Source organism: Palaemon carinicauda, chromosome 28 (assembly GCF_036898095.1).
Source record: "Palaemon carinicauda isolate YSFRI2023 chromosome 28, ASM3689809v2, whole genome shotgun sequence".
NCBI lineage: Eukaryota > Metazoa > Arthropoda > Malacostraca > Decapoda > Palaemonidae > Palaemon > Palaemon carinicauda.
In genome coordinates, this window is record NC_090752.1 from 98713155 (window position 1) to 98728879 (window position 15725).

Here is a 15725-nt window from a genome sequence, read left to right on the forward strand (position 1 = left end):
ATGCAAAGTAAAGATAGTTCTCATAAGCATAACTAAGAAAGCATAAATATCTCGGTTTGAGTTATCGGAACAAAAATATGATTTCCAGAAGCAAATAGTGTTAATAAAACTCTATAAATGAGTTATAAGAGAGTAATTTTGGCTTAGAAAAACCTCGTTCATAATCTGACGTCAACTGACATTAGAATGTCAAAAGAGGTGTAAGATCCACCAGAGGTTCCGCAGTAATGATAACCAAACATCAGTAATAGAGAAAAATCCACAGTAAGTGAAAGAGAACAAATCTTAATGATCTTGATGAAAACTCAAGACGGTGGTCCTCAAGGAGAGAGAGAGAGAGAGAGAGAGAGAGGAGAGAGAGAGAGAGAGAGAGAGAGAGAGAGAGAGAGAGAGAGAGAGCTATTTACAAATCATCTTGAAAATGAAAGAAATGAGTAATGGTTTTAATACCGATATTGTTGTCGCCTTCTTTTGAAATAAGTTGAACCAGTGAACGGTTATAAGAGAAAAGTAAGTAATACGAAATCAAACAAAAAATAAGAAATAAGAACAGTAGCTAACTAAAAGCAACCCTTATTTACATGAATCATTAACATTGTGAGAAACAAAAATGTTTTTATATGTAATTAACAAAGAAAATAATGACATGTCCACTATTAGTTTCACAAAACTTTGCTGGGACTTTGAAGGGTAACTCCTATACTATTTTTAAGAAGATAGGATCAAGATGTAAGAATTCTTCATGATAAATTAAAACAACCCTATTCACAGAAATGAAGCACAGCACATGGGCGGCAGAAAAAGTGGAAAGACAAGCAAGGAATTAGAAATTACCTTTCCTTAGACCAGATGACCCCGGAGTAGAGGTAGTCAAACACAAATGTTTACCAGGAGAGAAAAACTACTAACGAGGATGGAGACATTCGTCTCCAGGTCCTTTGGGACCTGATTAAGAGTTCAACTAGTGGAGTTAGTTATCTGAATTTAACAGGATAAGCAAATAACATTCTGAGGAGGAATGTGACTAAGTTTTGATCTTTTTTTTTTCTAAAAAAATATACAATTATATCCTATGAACCAACCGATCCAGAATCATAACCTCCAGAAAGGCATAGCAGTCAATTGTAGCACCCCACCCCTTTCCCCTCCCCTATTAATTTTGTATCTTTGTAACTTGAAGAATAGTTCTCTACTATTCAGAAATATCCCATCTTTGCCAACTTAACCTTACAGTGCTGTGTTGTTGCCTACACTTCCCCCCTAACCAATCTGGTGGCCTGTCCGAATCTCAGTAGGATAGCAAAATAGATTCAAACAATCATTTAAAGGCTACTCATGAAGCGCAGAAGCAAGGGATGGTAGCAATGCCCTAGATAGCAGGACAATTTCTTAGAGACTGTCCAAATATACATAAGATGAGCGCTCAAGACACCTATCAAGCCAAGCAAAGAGCAGGGAGTGCCAGGCAATGGCTGCTGATGACTCAGCAGGTAAACCTGTAGGCTTCTCCAAACCCCCAATCCTTAGTCCGCAAGGATGATGTGGTTGCAAACACTTCAAGAAACTATCGAGCTTGAGCGGGACCCGAACCCCAGTCAGACGATCGCCAGGCCAGGAGGTTTCCATTATGCCATCATAACCTAACGTACTCAAACCCAGAGTCAATACAGATAAGGTCTGTTCACGAGGCGGACTTTAAACATAGCTCCGCCCCTTATGCAACGTCATCGGCGTCCAGTGTGGCCAGAATGCCACACTATCTTGGAAATGAAACAATGCTTGTTGAATAAGTGACACTCTGGGTATTAGACAAACCTCATGCAGGTAAAATCTTTTTTAAAAATGGAGCTAACACGCCATGCAATGGGTAAATGTACAGAAACTAACGACTCCTATGTTAATTCAATGGAGAAAATCGACCAAGCACCTCCAATGACCTGCTCGACATTAACTCCAGCCCCCACCACCTGAGTTGAACAGACCCTATCTCAAACCTACCTTTTACTTCCGGCGGGGTGTCCTTCCCGTTACAACACTGATCGCGTAAAGCATTCAAGCAATGCTTCTGCCAAGGTGTGCAATAAACCATACAGTTTAGAGGAGTATTTTGACTCTGAAAGCATGAGCAACTATTCTACAGCCTTACCCTGATCCCTCCCGAAGTCAAATATCTTAGATATCGTAAATAATTAAGACAACTTTTTATGTAATGCTACTGAAACGTAAAGGGACCAGAATAGTTTCGAAAAACGATTTACAATGGTGAATATTGTTATGGTTACCAGATGTAACCATATCTTCGAAATGGTAAAACTCACTGTCAAAATCAGACTGACATCTTCAACGCTACTGAAAACCACCAGAACATAATTTCCTTTGTGTAACTTTACGTTCCGAGGAGATTGCAGAACTGATTTCATTAGGAAGTCACACATGACTTCCATAATAAAGAGCCCCCCCTCCCTCTCTCTCTCTCTCTCTCTCTCTCTCTCTCTCTCTCTCTGCTTAGGAGAAAAAAATCACCTATCTTGTGTCAAATTTACCGTGTTTCCAGGTCAAACATTGATGAAAATATATAAAACACGAAAATTCAAAGGAAAAACGGAAACTATATTTAGATAAAAAAGGACACATTAGGATTAAAAATTTGTCATTCTAAAACCTTTTTTCGTATTCCCATTAACTAGAAATTATCATTTCACACATTTTAAAGAAATTCATGAAAACACAACTGCCATACAATGAACTATCAAATCTTATTCCTTTCTACTTTCCTAATTTTACAAAACGTTTTGGGTCTTGGCGGAAACCATTTTTAAAAAATCGAGAAATTCAGGGTTAATTATGAGGTTTATGTGACTATTGGCGTTCATATATATTTTGTGAGACACTTCCCTTCCTAATAACAATATCATTAAAGAGAAGCGGTGAAACATAACATATTTTGAATTCTGAAATAAAGAGGTTTGGAAAAATATTGTACACAAGCGTACGCGATCCGTCAAAATTGACGACTAAATATTTAGATGCACACACGCATTCATTACAGAGTCGCAATTAAAGCAATCATATACTTTTTTTTACCTCACATGAGCACAAGGGACTTTCCATACAAAAAGCCATATATACAAACAAGAGAGAGAGAGAGAGAGAGAGAGAGAGAGAGAGAGAGAGAGAGAGAGAGAGAGAGAGAGAGAGAGAGAGAGAAGCCAACGTAAATTCAAAAGTAAAGGCATAAACTTGGGAAAAAATCGACAGCGTTCATACTAATAGCAGCAGGGTAAAAACGTCAAAAACGAAAAACCCATCATAAAGAACACAATAAAAACGAACAACAGCAGTCAAAAAAAAAAAAGCCGGGGGAAACTGCGACCTGGTTTTAGTGGTTTGAAGATGACCTTTTGTTTTTCGTTGCTGGTAATGAAGAGGGAAGAGACATGGAAGCTGCTCTTAAAAGTTTGCTTTGCAACTATTAATTCACAGGAATGGAAACAGATGTAGCCTGGCTGAGGGGGCATAAATCGGGGGTGGGGGGGAGCTATTCGAAAAAATATTTATATTTCCAACACCCATTGCCCACCCCACCCCCCAAAAAGGGGGAAGACTTCGAAAACATATTTCTCCCAAAGGAAAATAAAGAAGATATCGGTAGTTAACAGTTAGTGGACGAATGTCAAAGAGATGATGACTGTAATGAAAATAAATTTTCATTCTTTATATATATATATATATATATATATATATATATATATATATATATATATATTGAAAAGATGATAGTGTTAAAAAAATAGGAAATGTTCGGGCCATTGAACATCAGGTCAATGGAAGTTTGTGTTGAATAAATAGTATAAATCTTTCTGAATGTATCCTACCAACAAATATATATATATATATATATATATAGAGAGAGAGAGAGAGAGAGAGAGAGAGAGAGAGAGAGAGAGAGAGAGAGAGAGAGAGAGAGAGAGGAGAGAGAGAGAAGAGAGAGAGAGAGAGAGAGAGAGAGAGAGAGAGAGAGAGAGAGAGAGAGAGAGAGAGAGAGAGAGAGAGAGAGAGAGAGAGAGAGAGAGAGAGAGAGAGAGTAGGAATTCTGCCTAATTCAAGTTGATGCTGAAGCTAATATAATACACATCGCAAGAAAAAATACTTTGCTATAAAACAAAAAATGCAAACCTGTCATATCAATATAGGTTAAGTAGTTTATTTATATGAATCAGAAAAAAAAAAAAGGAAAAGTAATAACTTTACTTTTATACCCATTCATTTTCACACTAAAAGTTCTGCTCATGTTTCTTGATTTCCTTAATATATTATATATGATATAATATACACATAATATATATATATATATATATATATATATATATATATATATATATATATATATATATATACACAATATATATACATATATACAATCTATATATACGTCATACATACTTATATACAGAGAGAGAGAGAGAGAGAGAGAGAGAGAGAGAGAGAGAGAGAGAGAGAGAGAGAGAGAGAGAGGGGGGGGGGTCTAAAGCTACATATTCCCATGCAAAACCCAATATTGCAAAATTACATTGAAAAGATTTCTATTTGAAAATTTACAGAGTTCCGCTTTATCCAAACAATAAGAGTTCTAGAGGAAACAATCCAGTCCTTTTTTTTCTACCAAAAATTCGTGTTCACAGTGAGAACTTTAATGAAGAGAGAACATTTTATATATTTCCGCATATTTTCATATTTCATATTCAGATATCATGTATATTTTCATAGTCTTTCTCGGTATTTTGAAGCATTTATTTACTAGTGACAAGGATGAACATTATTTCTTTAATTTCCCTGCTTTTTCTTTTATTTATTCCTTATCAAGGCTTCAATTAAAAAGTTTACGCAATATAAAAGAAACCTGGCTAATATTTGAGAAGCTATATATATATATATATATATATATATATATATATATATATATATATATATATATATATATATATATATATATATATATGCATATATATATATATGCATATATTAGTGTGCTACTGTCTTAAGCACACATTTGAGTATGAGTTGTTTTCAGATGTATTTAAATGGTTTATTGAACACATCTTAGTGGTTTTTAAGTTTTATTGTGAATAACAACTGAGTTAAACATCTCCATCACTGGAGGAAGCTGTGTTGGTCCACATGACCAATTCTGGTGAAGTTTAGATATGAACTGAACAAATTACTGATATCCCAAATATCGTACACTTGCTTTAATTTGGCTAAGTGACGGAATCGGAAGACACCTGCATCCGGTGACGTCACAAACTTTCACACGAAGAGACAATGTGTTGACACTAAGAAAGAATGACAACTTAGCATCTTACATCCTGTTTACAATTTAAGTTGACCATAGCAAATCTCACGGCCAGCTCTTCCAACCAACATGACATATTACGTCATTTGTTTTAAACATGTAATATTACTATTCTAAATATTACATAAGCTCGGCCAGCTATCTCAATTTTTTTACAAAAATTTAACAACAAGCCGAAACATGGTTATTAGGTGTGACTGGACATACGTATCATTCTTTGTCCAAAACTAGCTATATCCAACTGAGGACGAATGTCCAAATAGGCACATCAAAAATAATAACAATAATGCATACAAAAAAGATATTACCAAAGCAAAAAGAAAAATGCATGATAAAACCAAGATCATATATATGGTACATTGCTAGCAAATGATTACATGGTACCAAAAAACAAAACAAATTCTGACTTACAAATGATTCGGTAACTTGATAAAGAATAATTGTTACCTTTGTCAGAAACAAGATACTCAATTTTTAGTGCACAAATACGAATTCCTGGTACGTACACGTACCACGGTTTCGTACATATATATATATATATATTTATATATAGGGCTGATACATTTATTAGATGCCCATAGATTCTGTTATATATCTTATATATTTTTTTTTTTTTTTTTTTTCTCTTTTCTTTTTTAACATTCCGGCTTATATATTTTTATTAGATGCCGAGAGAAAAAAATGATTTATATCCTTTTTTATTTTATTTATTTTTTTAAATGTTATTTTAATGTATTTTTAACAATGCAAATGTAGAGAATTTCTTTAATTACATATACTAGCGTACTAATCAGCTTTTCATACAAACATCATCCTGACAAATTACTCCCTTAGCGAATGAGGTGGCCACTCATACAGCTTTGAACTGGATCAGGTAAGGGGTATTGTCAGGGCTATTCAACTCGTTCCTTTGTAGCTGCTTGCTGTGCCGTAACCTACGCCAAACAAGGATGTTCACGGCGATAAAAATTAACGCCGTTACAAATAAACCTGCTAGTAATATAGGGTGAAGAATCTCTTTGTAAGTCGGCGACAGGTGGTCCTTTTCGGTAAGTTTCATTAAGCGTTTCGCCACACTTCCTTTATAGGGGAGAGGAAGTGCGGGCGTTGTAGAGGTCCACGTGAAGTTCGCGAAGTAAGCACGTTCTCTGATGATTGTCCGTAGGCCAGTCACCATGGAATTCGGGGAAGTCCCGATACAGCCATCTGCTGCGACGAAGATGTGGTTGAAGGATGTGGATCCGTCAGGGCATGATACATTGAAGCCGTCCTTGTCGTATCGTATCCACGAGCCATTATTTAGTCTGCAATGAATTCTTTATTGTCAAAGGGATAAAGCTTATCCAGACAATTTTCACTTGTATGGGAGAGAGCACCGTCTAGCACTATACCTAACTCGCATGAATCCATCAAGTTTTTACGGAATTCAAATGAGTCAGCTGTACATATTTTTCTATCCATTGCGTCTGAACAGTGAGTTAATTGATTTAAGTCTTTAATGACCGTATATGTTTCCTTGTCTGGGGAAATCAATACGTGTCCTGTCAAACTGGATATTACTGGATTTGAGTGATTCGTCATGAAAGTCGGAAATGGTGATATCCTGTAAGATTGCCAGGCATCAGAAGAATCAAAGGGAATTGTAATCCTAACCTTGTTATTATCTACGTTTACTGTAATTAGGCTGTAATAAAATTCTAACCTATGTTCGTCTAACAAAGGAACATAGCCTAGTTTATCCCTAGTGTTCTCCAGAACTAATTTTAAGTAACGTATAGGCAACAAATGGGGCGACAATACACCTTTAGTTGCTAACGTGATAGCTTCTACATAATCCTTGGATTTCTCAATGAAATGTGCAATCTGTTATGTATGTGATCTATCTTTGAATCATAATACGTTAATGTTGCTAACAAATCCTGTACTTCCATAATTTGAACGATATTATCTGAATGTTCATTTAACAAATCCATAATTTTATTGATTGAAGCTAACTGATCCCTTAGTTCTGACATAATCAATTCATCTTTATGAGTCAAGAACTCAATTTTCTTATTTTGATTACTAATTTTAAGACGATTGGAAAGTCCTAAACCTAAACTTGCAACAGACCCAAAGATGCTTAATGCAGCATAAATGAACGGATTCCGTCTTTCTTTTTGTTCGTGTCCTACAGTCCACATCAAAAGGTCATAAGCCAAAGATCCTGTCTCTCCAGTCTTATTTTTCAAGTCATCAGATAGCATCTCTGCAACTTTTAATGTTGATCCAAGCAAACTCTTAGTAGTCAAATGAAAATGTCTCCTATGCAACTCATCCAATGATGCAGAAAACCTTGAAATGGCGGTTCTTAAGCTAGTGACATCATTCTCTTGAAGAAAAATTGCTTGCATATGCACTTCGACAATTACGTTGGTTGATGTAATAAAAATGTCTTCTTGTCTTTCAACTATATTGCCATATTTAAAATATATATTCTTAGTCTTAGAACTCATCCCATACGAAAAAAATGTCTGAGCGAACAATATCACTCCCAACAACAAAAAATTCATCTTGGAAACCTGTAACGAGAAAAAATATATGTAATTACTCCTGTATTAAAAAGAAAACTTTTTAGTTACAAAAATTAAAATTTTTCCTCACTTCTTTTTAATTTCTTATGTGAGACAATGGTACTATTCTCTCATCCGTGGGTTGGGCTACGTTTTGAATTCTAAACCTATTGGCCGTTAATGTTTCCAAAATGTTAAATGGGCCTTCAAACTTAGGTGTTAGTTTATAGTTGAGCCCTTTTCTGACATTGATTTGAATATAGATGTTATCACCCACGGTATATGTTTTAGTTGGTTTCGCTATTTTATCATGATTCCTTTTCATTATGATTTGTGATTCTTCTAAATTCTTTCGAAGGATATCATATCGACTTATACTTGCATTTATACATTCTTTTAAAGGATTTGATAGATTAGTTGTAGGCGTTAATACATGGAAAGGTGTTCTAACTGGGGTACCATACAATGCTTCATGCGGTGACATTTTAATTGATATATGATATGAATGATTCAGAGTACTCAGTGCCGCCGGTATTGCAATATCCCAGTTGGGGTCTGATCCCCCTAGTGTTACCCTTAATATATTTAATATCTTCCTATTTGCTCTTTCCACTAGCCCATTCGACTCTGGGTGATATATCATGGTATTAACCTTCTTTATGTTGAGGAATTCACACAATGAGATAAGAAAGTGATTATTAAATTCACCACCCGAGTCTGAGATTATCATGTGTGGAATTCCATGTTTACAAATGTAACACTCGTAAAACTTCCTAGCGCATTCAATCGCAGTTTTAGTTTTAAGCGCTATTAGTTCTGTATATCGAGTTAAAGCATCTATAATTACTAAGAGGTGCTTATTCCCTCTGTCTGACTCGTAAAATCCTGTTAACAAATCTAAATGTATTCTTTCAAAGGGTTGATTGGGAACAGGATAAGCTCCTAAGCTGACAGGTGTTTTCGTATGCCCTTTGTTTTCCTGACATGTGCGACAATTAGCTATGTGTCTTTTTATATCTGTAAGCATTGTATGCCAATAAAACAATGATTTGGCTTTCTGTGACATTAATGAGAACCCAGGGTGTCCATGTAATGGATTTGAATGCAACCAATTCAGGACAGTGGAAACAAGTGAGTTTGGTACTACTACCTGGTCGTTAGTTACATGTGGTGTATTGCGGGTTTTCCTTGTCACAGTCCTACACAGAATATTATCTTTGATTACATAATTCTGCTGCTTATACTTTATATATTCTTTTTCTTTATGATTGCCTTTCAAAGCATTTATAATTGTTTCTATTTTCTGATCTTTTCTTTGCTCAGTCTGTAACAATTCAGCACTCCAGCCTAAATCTTCTTGTTCAGATATTGTTTTTACAATAGGCATGGATGTTGATATATCTATTAATTCAGCTAAAGACTCCGTACAAGATGACACGGGGTTGCGTGATAATGCATCCGCAATGATATTTGCTTTCCCAGGTAAATACCCGATTCTTGCGCCAAAATCTTGAATGATTAAATGCCACCGAGTTCGTTTAGGGCTGTGATTGAAGCCTTTAAAGAACTCTGTTAGTGGTTTATGGTCAGTAAGAACCTTAACGGGATAACCGTAAATTATGAACTTAAAATGCACTAGCGAATTAACAATAGCTAGTCCTTCCTTGTCTATTACTGCATACTTACTTTCGGAAGTTCTCAATTTTCGAGAATAGAAAGCTATCGGGAAAAACTGTTTATCATATTGCTGAAGCAATACCCCTCCTACTCCTAAGTCTGAGGCGTCTGTTGCAATGAAGAATTCCTTACCGAAGTCAGGAAATTTTAAGATAGGAGAACTACACAGTTCATCTTTCAAAGTATTAAACGCCTGTTGATGTTGCTCAGACCATATGAAATCTACGCCCTTCTTCGTAAGATCAGTTAAAGGAGCGGCTATTATTGAATAGTTGCGTATAAAACGCCTGTAATATCCACTACAACCCAGAAATTGCTGTATTCCCTTGACATTAGTAGGTATGGGAAAATTACGTATAGCCGACACCTTATCATGGACTACTTTAAGACCTTGGCTTGACACCATGAAACCCAAATATATTAATTCTGTTTTGAAAAATTCACACTTACTAATCTTTACCCTTAAGTTATGTTGTCTTAATCTCTGTAGTACTAGTTCTAACTTACGTAGATGTTCTTCTAAGGTGTTGGAAAAGATTACAAGATCATCCATATAGGCATGCAATATATCCCCTAACAAGTCTCCAAACACTATGTTAATCATTCTTGTAAATGTTATAGGAGCACAACGTAAACCAAAAGGCATCCGTAAAAATTCATAATGTCCCCTGGCTGTGCTGAAGGCTGTGTATGGGATACTATCTTCTTCTAATGATATCTGGTGAAAGCCTTTAAGTAAGTCCAAACTGGTAAAATATTTATTCTGACCTAATAAAGACAAAATATCGTCAGTACATGGCACTGGGAATCGATCAGGGATCGTTTCCTCGTTTAGACGACGAAAATCGACGCAGATACGCCATGTTCGATCTTTTTTCGGTACAACTATTAAAGGAAAATTATAAGGGCTATTTGATTTTCTAATGACTCCTTCCTCTAACATTTTACCTACTTCATCATTTATTTCATTCTGGAATTTCATAGGGAGTCTGTACGAGGGTACATATATAATTTTCTGTTTGTCTTTTAACCTTATTTGATGCTCGATCACATCTGTTTTCCCTAAGGATCCATCCGTAGTGGAAAAGACATCTGTATATTTATTTAAAAGTTCAAAAATTTTCTGCTGAATTTCTTCGTCTTGAATGTCCTTACTGATTTTATTTTTAATAGATCGTAAAAGGGATTCATCCGCAACTGATTGAGAGTGATTGATTTCAGCAACGGTAAGAATACGATGTTTATAAACTTCTACATCCAAGATATGTTGATTTTTGTGAATTACTAAAGTGTTATTTAAATGATTACAGACTTCGATATTACATTGCTGATGTGAGCCTACTGTATAAATAGCTTGTGTGACAGACAATCCGTTAGTTTTCAAAGTATCGGAAAGGATTAATATTTCAGATCCCGGTAGTGTTTTCTTTATTTGCACTATTAAATTCGAAGGTATGTTTGGTTCGATATATTGCGTGCAAGATGATATTACGGGTGAACGAGAATTCTGCTGGGTCGCGTATATTATTTCTTTATTAGTGAGACAAGTTATTGGTTCTTCAACGTACGTTACGGTTACATTTGTCGTCTCCTTTTTATCCAAAACTGACTTTAAAGTATTAGAAGACTTATAGAATTTCCCTTTGATATACACGCCGTGCTTTGCAGGAGCTAAGATAATGTTTTGATTTCCCATAGATGGGTATCCTATAATTACAGCTGGATACATATTAATGTTTTTCACAACAACAAATGTATCGGCAAACGTGCGATTACCGACTCTGAACTGAATATGAGTTATGCCTATGACGTTTAATTCATTATTTCCTATACCTGAAAGTCTGATTCCTGATTTTTCAATCGGAAAGTTCGAAAACAACAAATGATGCGTCTTCAAATCCATAATATTACGTGGACTACCAGAGTCAAAAAATAACGTAAAGGATTTGTGTTCTAAATTTACAGCATATAAGGTTGGCCGTAACTCATTTTGGCTTATTATTGTATGAATTCGTTGCAAATCTACGGGAGCATGCACTGTTTTACTTAATTCGGCCGTGTGTTTCATAGGAAAATCTATTGTCTCACAATTATCTGATAAAACATTAAATTGATTATTCAATACTATTGATGTTGACATAAATGACCTTGACCCAACATCACTCTCTTCCCCTCTAGAGTTAACTATGTGGTATTTGCTTTGCTCTGCACATTCTGAAAATTAGGCTGACTTTGCGAGGTCTGGTTTGACGGCCCAGGCTCAGCGATATTTGAAGAAGTGTTTGTTTGTTTCGGACTCTGAACTGCATTGACATTTTGTTGTTTCTTCTTATTGTTAAAATGAGGATTTTTCTTTTTATTTCCATATGGAACTGACTGTGGAATTGACTGTGTATTTCTAGGATATTGTTGTGTCTTACGCGCGTAACATTGACTATAAGAATGTGATCCTGTGTTGTGAACTGAACAAAATTTCGTTCTACAGTCTGCGCTTATGTGACCTTGACGTTTGCAGTTGTAACACGTCACTCCCGCTACTGGATTATTAATTACGTTCACTGTTTGTGGTTTTTTTTCATTCTTAGCAAAAACTTGAGTTAACACGGGATCGAGATCTGGACACTTGGACATGTGCTTCTTTATCTGTTTATGGACATCCAATTCCGTACTTGCAGGCATTAACTTCTTATCAAAGCACCGCACTAAAGCTTCAGGCAACATAAGTGTCATGCAAGTTAAATACATTAATCGTAAAAAATCTTTCACGGAGATATTATCGTTAGTAACCCAAGTGGAATTACCTAAAATGTCCTGATATTCGTTAAGCCTATCAGCTATGAGAGCTGCTCTCTCAACAACATTAAGCCGATTCATAGTGGCTTGATTAAGTGTATTTCGTAACGTTAACACTACATCCAAAGCTTCCTCACCCCCATAGATCGCGCGTAACCTAACTTTGAAATCATCCCAAGTAACTGCTTCCTGAAATGAAACACCTCTTAAATACGCACTCGCATCCCCCTTAGAAAAATCTATAAAACTTTTAGCTTCTTGTAATTGTACAAAAGGATCTACGATTTGTTTGGCATTTAAATGGGCATCAACGGATGAAATCCATGACTCCACATTTTGTGGCAAGAACCCGTTGACACGGCCTTGAAAAGGAAGGATTGCTGACCTGGCATTTACAAGCGTCACAATTGGAGGAGGATTAGCCTGGCCTACACCACTAGGTCCAGGGGTAGGGCTGACAGGAGGAGCCATGACTGCTGTATTCTTTTTTTTTCTATCTCTTTGACCCCTTTCAATCCTATCAAAATATCTATATGAGTACAGACGCCCACTGCGTAAACGCATATGTATAATAAAATTCCCCCAACAATGTTACTAATCCCAATACATTTCCCCCCAAGAGTTTATGAAAGAAAAAGGAATTAGCACAAAGAGAGAAAAATTCTAAATGAGAATTCGGAGTTTCTTATAACAAAGTTTAGGAATTCACTCACCCCAGTAATAATTGACTAACGACTTGTGATAACTACACTTCACTGCACAAACTGAAATGAATACAAAATCTCTGTACTTAGCTTATATATGAAGTCGAGTCGTCTCTCTCTCTCTCTCTCTTGATGTTTTGTTAGCGATGTCTTGTTCTAGTTTCTTGTAGAATGTAGGTCTTCCTGGATATGTTTTGCAATAGTTGAATGCCAGTCCTTGGGTTTCCTAGGATGTTGATTGAAGATTCTATTTGTATACTAACATATGTTGGTGTTAGCATTTTCGTTGGACTTAGTCAAAATTGTAGATTCTTGTAGATAGTTTTATTTTGAAGTCTTGAAGATCATTCTCTGGTTTCACAGCTTTTATGTTGAAGTCTTGAAGATATATCTCTGGTTTTACAGCTATTTATTTTGAAGTCTTGAAGATATTTCTCTAATTCTTAGAGTTTAACAGCTGTCTTTGAGTTTAATCGCTGCCACCATTTATTAGTGTGCTACTGTCTTAAGCACACATTTGAGTATGAGTTGTTTTCAGATGTATTTAAATGGTTTATTGAACACATCTTAGTGGTTTTTAAGTTTTATTGTGAATAACAACTGAGTTAAACATCTCCATCACTGGAGGAAGCTGTGTTGGTCCACATGACCAATTCTGGTGAAGTTTAGATATGAACTGAACAAATTACTGATATCCCAAATATCGTACACTTGCTTTAATTTGGCTAAGTGACGGAATCGGAAGACACCTGCATCCGGTGACGTCACAAACTTTCACACGAAGAGACAATGTGTTGACACTAAGAAAGAATGACAACTTAGCATCTTACATCCTGTTTACAATTTAAGTTGACCATAGCAAATCTCACGGCCAGCTCTTCCAACCAACATGACATATTACGTCATTTGTTTTAAACATGTAATATTACTATTCTAAATATTACACATATATATATATATATATATATATATATATATATAAAACAGCAAAGCAGTGTTAGTCAGGGCCACCTATACTAGGTAGGTTTGTTGTGAGCGATCAGACAAAAATATCGTACCCATCACCAGTCAGCAGTGGCCAGCGTGGTGAGGAACTTACCAAACCTCAGACATGAACTAAGTCATGTCTAAGACATTTGTCTTGCAATGGACTAGAAACGGTTGTATATATATATATATATATATATATATATATATATATATATATATATATATATATATATATATATGATAGATAGATAGATAGATAGGTAATCATCACAAAGATCTTTTTTTCTTCGAAAAATTCGATTTGATACATTACGCCTTGCTTGTAAGAGCATCGACTCTAAGGAAAAATAAAGATTTAATTTTTTACCTAGAATTCTGAATTTAGAAAGCCATGAAATCACAGGTTAGAGACTAATTACTTAATATTGTTTTTTATAAATATACATACAGTAACATCCCCCAAACTATATGGAACTGACCTTTTTATAGTTTATTTTTTTTAGTTGTTGCTATTGTCAAACCAATTTTTAAAATAGAACATGAGACGGATGCTGAAATGCTTTGTTAAAGTGACCTTTAAAAATTATTTTCAAAATGATTGTAAAACATCCCTATATATCAAACAGAAATAAAGTAGAGCTGTTGTCATTTAATCCAGTATTTTCATAAAAAAAAATATCACTTACAGAATTACACCTTTAATGTCACATTATTTGTGTAAATCTGGACTTTTTGTTATATAAGTTCAATTTCTAAATTTACGGTTTATTAAGTATAAGTTTTAAAAATGAGTCCATTAGTGTTTTACTAAACCGAGTGGAACTTGATTACATCTTCAGTCCATACTTGCAGATAAAAACACAGTAATAAACCTTTTGCATTTCATTGGCTATGCTATTATTTTTTGCAATTGTTTGCAATCCCAGCTTTCAGCGAAGATATTAAAATGTGACAGATAAATGCTCATATTTTCCGTTCACAAGTTGAAAATAAATCAAAGGCTACACATTGCCTTGATTAACCTTGTAACACAAAATATTATTATTGTAGTAATGTGAATTAATATTCCTGAAAATTAACATGAACGTGCGAAAAGCTTCGATATGGAAAAAATGAAAAATCATTAACACCACAATACTATCCAAAAATATAGTACTGAATAACTAAAACCAGATAAAAACCCCAAAACCATATCATTATAAAGGAATAGAGAAATCCAAAAATATAATAAAACCCAAAGACCAAAAAGACATTTAAAACCTATTATCATAATTATTAGGACAAAAAATTACATTACAAAACTCTCTGGATACGAGAGTAAACGAAAGTAGAGGATATTCTAACACCATGTAAGAAAAGGAAATGACCTAGAGATTGTAAAAGAAGCAGAGGAAGGTAGTGAAGACGATGGATTGACGAACTAAGAAAGTTTGCCAGTGTGGACTGGTATAGAAAGATCATAAACAGACGCAAGTCGAAGGACATGTCTGAGGCCTTTGTCCTGCAGTGGACTAGTGACGGCTGATGATGATATATATATATCTATATCTATCTATCTATCTATTTATCCATCCATCTAAATATATGCATATATATATATATATATATATATATATATATATATATATATATATATATATATACATATATATATAT